The following is an 8193-nucleotide window of genomic DNA, read 5'->3' as shown; positions in this document are numbered from 1 at the left end:
GGGGGACAGAGGTGTGTCAGGTTGGGGGAGTGGAGGGGGGGGGGGGGAGTGCAATAGGAGGGTAGGAGGTCAGGGGTCATAGGGTGAAGGGGGCAGGGTTGAAGGAGGTAAGTGTATATTCAGGGACTTACTGTTAAAAGTGGAGCCTCCACCCACCCTTCCCCAGTGTGTTAGAACCAGACTGCTCTGGCCTGGAGCCTCCACCCTTCCCCAGTGTGTTAGAACCAGCCTGCTCCACCCATCCCCAGTGTGTTAGAACCAGTGTGCAGCGTGCTAACCCTAACCCTGACCCTGGAGGCCATGTCTAGGGTTCTGGATGTGGGTTGGGGGTAACCAGCTGGTCCTCCACAAAGCCATCGGGATCAGGGGCAGGGGCAGAAGGGTTTTATTGTGCGCTCTATCTGCTCATTCAAGGAAAGTGACTTGGTGAGGTTGGCTCATAAAAGAGAGGAAGCAACACCATCAAAGTATGAACACAATATGAACCCAGAAGAATTAAAACAAAAAAACGAATAACATTATTGACACATTAAGTTGTAAAGAACCATAAAGTATAAATGATGTAGGCAGTGAAAGACTTCGAGGCAGTGAGAGGGCCAGAGAATCCCGGTCTCGTCGTCCATCCGCTGAGTTTCATCTTCCGTCGCTCTGTGATCCATTCCTCTGGTCTGTGAACAGCATGATGAGCCCCCCGTTCATCATGCCCTACCTTATAGCCAGCCTCTTCACCTCGCTGATCTCCTGCTCACGAGCCTCGCGCCAAGGACCTGGGGGTTAAGCGAGCGGAGCCCTCTGACGCGTTGAGGCTGCTCCCGGGTGCCTGTGCTGAACTCATTAGTTGGTTCTCCAAAGGGGCCAACAAGAGGGCTCAGAGCGACTCAGTGTCAGCATCTGGATCGGGAGGGGAGGGGGGGGGGGGGGGGGGGGGGGATCAGGACCTCTAGCTCGCACGTCTTCTCGCTCAATTATGCCTTTAATCTCCTTTTCGGGGACCCTTGATAGGCTTCTCGTTGCCCTCCTCACACCACCCATGTAATACACTCAGCGGGGAGCCAGTGGTGCGTGGCCCGGTTGCTTACGGTTACACGGGGGCGCCGAGCGAGCTGATTGGTTAGATGATCCTCGACAAGAGTCCGGTTTACCAGGCTTTCCGGTAAACAGGGAGAACCGATTCGATTTTTGGGTGGGAAAAGGGGGGGGGGAAAACTTTAGAAAGAAGGAAAATGTCCCTTCCCTCCACCAACACCACCGCCACCACCCTCCTCCGTTCTTCTCAGTCCATCCCACATCGGATCCCCCGCCTTCCGATGCTGCACCTTCTGTTCCTCCCTCCTACCCTCCCCCCCCTCTCCCCCTGCCTCTACCTTCCCCCCCCCCCCTCCCCTCTACAGCAGCTCTCCTCTCTCTGCACACCGCGATCCCCTCTCCCCTCTCCCCTCTCCCCTCTCCGCGGTTCCGCGGCAGCTCTCCGCACCGCGCTGCCTGCCGTCCCCTCTGTCACAGTTGACCTGAGCCTCTCCCCTCTGCGGGGGCCTCTCCTGGTCGCGCCCAGCTGGCATGCTGGGAGTCGGCTGGGCCGAGGCGGGAGGCTGCGCCAGCTCTACTGGTGCAGAAAGGGGCACACCAGGCAGGCTGAGCCAGTGTCAGCAGCAGCATGCTATCCCCCGGCTGCCGCATCCGCACACGCACACGCACACACACACACACACAACACACACACACACACACACACACACACACACACACACACACACACACACACACACACACACACACATAGCCACACACACACACAGGCACACACACACACACACACACACACACACACACACACATAGGCACAAACACACACATTAGCACACACACACACATTAACACAGACACGCACACATTAACACACACACACACAGACAACCACACGCGTAAACACACTCATAGCATATGCCCACATATGCGGCGCAATCAGTGGACCCACGGTACACACCAGCACCGATGGAGCGATGCCAGACACGAGTGGTCCGACGGGGATGTGGTTAACTGGGACGAAACATTTGTTTACACCACCACCACTAGCACAAACAGATGCACCGACACACCTAGACGCACACACAGACGCACCCACGCACAAACACACACACAATGCAAAACATACAGACTGGCGCATTCACCGATAGAAGCTCAACAAAATTGTGTATTGAGTATCGAATGTCCGAGGCTCCGACTTGTCGTCAGGGATTCTCGTCGGGGGGGGGGGGGGGGGGCGCTCCCTAGGGCTGGCTGTGGACGGGAAGACGTGCCGTCTTGATGACCCATACCATGTAAGAAGCACTCTCGGGATCAGAGCCGCTCCTGTTGGTCATTAGTGGGGCAGCTCGCTGGAGGCTCCGGTCTTCTTCTGCACTTCTTGGTGTAATTAAGACCGGGGCTGGGGCTGCTGGCTGCAGCGAGCCCCCTCATCTGCCCTGGGCCTGGCTGGGATCCCTGGGTGCCCTCTCCTCCACCACCAGACCCCCCCAGCCACCACCAGACCCCCCCCCCCCCCCCCCCCCCCCAGCAATCTCTCTCTCTCTCCCTCATTCTCTCTCTCTCTTACTCTCTCTCTATCTCTCTCTCCCCCTCTCTCCCACTCCCTCTCTCTCTCTCCATCTTTCCCATGCCCTCCCTTTCTCTCTCGCCATCTCTCCCTTTCTCTCTCCATCCCTCTCTCTCTCGCGCGCTCTCTATCTCTCTCTCTCTCGCTCGCTCGCTCTTTATCTCTCTCTCTCTCGCTCTCTCTCTCTCTCTCTCTCTCTCTCTCACTCTCTCTCTCTCTCTCTCTCTCTCTCTCTCTCAATCTATCTCGCTCTATCTCGCTCTCGTGCGCTACCAGGAAGTCATTGGTAAAGCAGCCGTAGCCCGCCTAACTTCTGACACGCTGAGTTAACGCCGAGAGGGAAAGTACTGCAGAGTACGTCTTCTTCCGGACGTGGCCTTCACCTCCACATACATAGCTTCAAAACATTGAGGACTAACAACATGGATTATAAAATTCCAATGACTATCATGATAATAATACCTGACACTCCTACTCTTATTACTCAGACGTACTCGTACTGCTCTAACCAGTACGTAGTTTGACCCTACTGGAATGGAACGGTTTCTTTCTGCTGTACTTTATTTCACGGAGGTGGTGGTGGTGGTGGTGGTGGGGCGGGGGTCTGGTGGTGGAGGAGAAAGCGACCAGGGATCCCAGCCAGGCCCAGGGTAGACGAGAGGGGGCTACACTGCAGGCAGGAAGCCACAGCCCCGGTCTTAATTACATCAAGAAGAGCAGAAGAAGTCCCAGGCCTCCGGCGAGCTGCCCCTCTAATGACCAACAGGATCATTAATATTATTATCAACATTATTAGGATTAGTATTATATTGTTATTACGTCAATTAGTAGCATAAGTATAGTACTATTAGTAGCACTATAACTAGTACTCTTATTTCGATCAACCTACACCAATCTCACCTTTGTGGGATGCGATTCTATACTATGTCTTAAATGTCGTCCAGATCTTTAGTGGTGGCTGCGATTTTAGTCTCTTCTGCTCAGATGCCCTAAATGTGTGTCATTGATTGGTACGCCAGGTGTCTGATAATTGGAGTTTAAGTACTCAGCCAAACTTCCTTATTTGTGAGTGTGTGTGTGTGTGTGTGTGTGTGTGTGTGTGTGTGTGTGTGTGTGTGTGTGTGTGTGTGTGTGTGTGTGTGTGTGTGTGTGTGTGTGTGTGTGTGTGTGTGTGTATGTGTGTGTGTGTGTCTGTGTCTCTTATATTGACCTCTTTCACAGAGAGAGACCACCAATTGGGTTCTAGTAGCCAGCCGGGCCCAGTGAAGCAGAGGCTATATGCTCACTGGCATTTCACACAAACACACAAGCGCACGCTCGCAAGAGCACGCATATCATTTATCCAGCTGAGGTCCCGCGCGACACACACACACATCACCATTGTCATTGGATCTTATATGGAAATCAGGTGTCTGGGGATTCAAATCCTCCATTGCTCTGAGAATCCACATAGACATTGACGGTGTTTTTATGTCTGTAGCCCTTTTGAAGCCGTTATTGCAACCCACTTACACACACATACACACACACACACACACACACACACACACACACATACACACACACACACACACACACACACACACACACACACACACACACACACACACACACACACACACACACACACACACACACACACACACACACACACACACACACACACACACACACAAACACCAGGGGTACGAGGCACGAGGCAGACTTCCTGCCTTAAAAAGTTGGACACCATCATGCACTACCGATGATAATGAAGACAAACCCCTAATTGAGCCCAGTCGCATGGAAGATGTCCCCTCACACACACATACACACACACACACACACACACACACACACACACACACACACACACACACACACACACACACACACACACACACACACACACACACACACACTCTCTTCGAGGAGACATGGGGGCCTATAGTGTTTTAGCTCATCCAACTGTGAGATTCTCCCCCCCTCTCCCTCTCCAGTACCGCCATCATCCCACTAATGGTGTTTCTATCTCCTCTCGGTGGGAGGTAAATGAGGCTTTTAAGCAGGGTGGAGGGAAGGACCAGCACAGAAAAGATTAATTGACTTTCTGCACAACCTCATTTATCCTCCACGGGCACCTTTTGACATGCAAGCGTGTCTTTGTTGAGATCGTATGATTACATCAGCTGTCATGTCGTATGAATGTGTGGCAAACGCATCTTTATTTCAACGATGAAGGAACAGCTCAGGCTCAGTCTTGATTTAAAGTGTTACTTTTTGTTTTGTTTGTCTTTTTGAGGGGATTTGTTTGAAAAATGTATAGATGTAGGCTGGTGAGGTGCCCTGGGGTTAAGGTGGTTGGTTTTAGGGCTTGGTTTTTTGTACTAGGGGTTGTTTGTGATGGTAGGATTTCTTATTAGGGTCAGGGTATAGGGTTCTTGGTTCTAGTGTTAGGGTTAGGGTTAGGGTTAGGGTTAGGGTTAGAACATCTGAAAAAAGTGTGCGAGAAAAATATGTTAAAAAAAGATTTGGTAGAAAAAAAATAATAATCTAAGAGAGGTTGAATAAAGGTCAGCAAGAAAAGCACGAGGAAGAAGAACAATTTTGAACAAGAAAATCAAAAAATATATGGAAAACATCAGGAAACACTTTATGTTTCTTTGGATTAAAGTGTTGCACCGATAAAAGTATTGCACTGTTAGTTAGGCATGTCTTTAGCAAAAGTGAAATTGGGTTATACCTCCCCCTCCTCACCTTTCACTCACCCCTTGATGACCTCTGACCTGACCATCAAGGCTTGCATGTTTAAGTCACCTCCTTGTCCTGTGCTGATCAGAAAGCCTGCCCCCCCCCCACCCACACACACACACACACACACACACACACACACACACACACACACACACACATACACACATACAAACACACACACACTCGATTCGCTGAGTGTCCGAGTGGCAGGTCTGGCCGTATCGCCACAGGGTGTGTGTGTGTGTGTGTGTGTGTGTGTGTGTGTGTGTGTGTGTGTGTGTGTGTGTGTGTGTGTGTGTGTGTGTGTGTGTGTGTGTGTGTGTGTGTGTGTGTGTGTGTGTGTGTGTGTGTTTGTGTGCGTGTGTTTCTGCTTGCATGTTTTGAGTGTGTGTGTGTGTGTGTGTGTGTGTGTGTGTGTGTGTGTGTGTGTGTGTGTGTGTGTGTGTCTATGCATGTGTGTGTGTATGTGTGCCTGCGGCTGTGTGTGTGTGTGTGTGTGTGTGTGTGTGTGTGTGTGTGTGTGTGTGTGTGTGTGTGTGTGTGTGTGTGTGTGTGTTTGTGTGCGTGTGTTTCTGCTTGCATGTTTTGAGTATTTGTGTGTGTGTGTGTGTGTGTGTGTGTGTGTGTCTATGCATGTGTGTGTGTGTATGTGTGCCTGCGGCTGTGTGTGTGTGTGTGTGTGTGTGTGTGTGTGTGTGTGTGTGTGTGTGTGTGTGTGTGTGTGTGTGTGTGTGTGTGTGTGTGTGTGTGTGTGTGTGTGTGTGTGTGTCTATGCATGCATGTGCACACATCAAGTGGCATAGGTGGCGAGATCCTCACCCCTGTCAGAATGGCTGATTTGTGCCACGCTCTCCATCTCTGTTTCATACGCGAAGGGCAGCGTTTAGCAGACCACCACGACCTCTTGAATATGGGCCGCTGTCATGAAGTCTAAAACCATTCACCTTCTAGACGAGGTCAATGTTGACCTGCCATGTATTCGGTCTTGTCCGTGCATTTCCTCCAAGCGGTGCTCTGTGATGCCTTATCTCCCCTCCTCACATACACTCCCTCCAGGGAGCGGAACATTCTTGGTAGAATCAGATAAAAGGAGAGCTGGAGAGTTGGTCACAAGGGTCTACTGGATTGTACAATTGTACCCCACTGATATGCACAAGTGATGCAGGGCACTGTGTGGCCACTAGATGACTCTACTGCTGCATGCATACAACTTTGACAAACTCTTTAGATACTTTCCTTTCTATTGCCTCAGACAAAATTTTAATATAATTCAGGCTTTGGATGATTACTTATTTTATTACGGAGGTTGGGGAGGGCAAAGGTTTGCAAAACGTTTTCCATTTATAAATATTATTTTCCTCTAATTGGAAATGTAAACATGGCCTTAAATTGCTATGTTCAGGTTTTTTTCTGTTGTTGATGGCTTGTCGCTTCTTGCCCTTCATCCCTCTCCTGCTATTTTTCTTGTTCCTTCCTTTCTAGACCTGCTGTTTGGTCTCCTCTCGTCGCTTCTCTGCAATCATCCTCGCAGGGGGGCTTGTCATCTGTAGCTACTCATATCCCACAATCCCTTTTGCTCTGATCACTACTGCACTTTAGTGTCAGAGCTGATGAGTCCACCACACCCACCTGACACCCTGGCCCAGCGTCTTCTAAAAGCTTTTATGGAACAGCGTCTGGCCTATGTGACTGCTAGGAATTAACGATTTTTTTAAATGGCTAAATGTGGCCAAAGATTCGGGCCATGTTGTGGTGAGTGTTAGCGGTAACGGAAATAAGAATGTGGGTGCCATCTAGTGGATGTCACCATGATCTGCATCCTCGTGTTTGTATCTGAATTTGAAACCTAAACATTTCAATTTTATCTTTAAAATTACGTCCAAATTTACAAATGCACAATTTACATTGATTAGAGCTGTCTTAAAACAGTCCCACCAATATTTGTATTATATTGTTCCTTCATTTTTTAACAATCAAATATAGGGAAGTAAACTATGAGGCATCATATATTATGATAACGGAATGGAATGATGAAATAATTTATATCCTTTGAGTTTGTTTGTAAATTACTTGAGATCCCACTAAGTCAAAATTGAGGTAAATATCTGAAGCCTGCCAATCTCATGCAACCTTTGAATTACAATATATTTCATATTATTTTAGAATGTATCTTTTATAGAAAACGTACAAGCCATTTAATGAATGGCAATTCATTTAATTCAGAAAATAAAGTAAAAGCAGACTTTATTTTCTATTTAGTTTAAAATTAAAACTGCATTTGTCTCTGAAATTCTACGATGTAAAATAATTGTTCAGTCTTGACAAATTAAACTTTTTTCTGTTTAAAACCTCTCTCTCTCTTTACTCAGAGCTCAAGATTAGCTACATTTTAACAGTGTATTATTGTAGAATTGTATAATTTTGAGTGCATACATCGACAAAATAAACTCTTTACCCCGTTGTTTTATTTGTAAAAAGATATACACAGAATTTACAGTCTCAGGAATAATTGCACAATACAATATAATCTATTTACAATTTTAATATATATGCAAACATAAAATATACACTCTTTCCTTAGGTATGATTGCCAAATTTTATATTTACATTCCCTTTACTTACAAGTCGTCGTGTGTCAATTTATGTACAATATACATGAATGAAGAATATTTACAATTTACAGTTTATGGTGACTCAGCACAATGTATAACAATGTACAATGTAACCCCAGTCCATTTCAACAATTATTATAAAATAAATACTTTTCTGCAAAAATAAGATGAACATTATTACTTTTTGAATACATGACAACATATGCATTTTAAGTTGCTATAAATGTGTATATTGGCTTCGAATATACTGTGTGT

At 47.6% G+C, this 8193-nt stretch overlaps 1 protein-coding gene across 1 annotated transcript in view; it reads right to left on the bottom strand.

Annotated features, from left to right (window-relative positions):
- Positions 1-7786: 7786 nt before the first annotated feature.
- The window catches only part of rps6ka2 (ribosomal protein S6 kinase, polypeptide 2), a 19355-nt gene continuing 18948 nt past the window's right edge, over positions 7787-8193 (bottom strand). Inside the window, exon 22 of the mRNA XM_056608353.1 lies at positions 7787-8193. This exon is cut by the window's right edge and continues 1291 nt beyond it. The gene's annotated coding sequence lies outside the window, so the exon portion shown is untranslated.

Source organism: Gadus chalcogrammus, chromosome 14, assembly GCF_026213295.1.
Source record: "Gadus chalcogrammus isolate NIFS_2021 chromosome 14, NIFS_Gcha_1.0, whole genome shotgun sequence".
NCBI classification, from domain to species: Eukaryota; Metazoa; Chordata; class Actinopteri; order Gadiformes; family Gadidae; genus Gadus; species Gadus chalcogrammus.
This window is presented reverse-complemented; position numbering and strand designations above follow the sequence as displayed.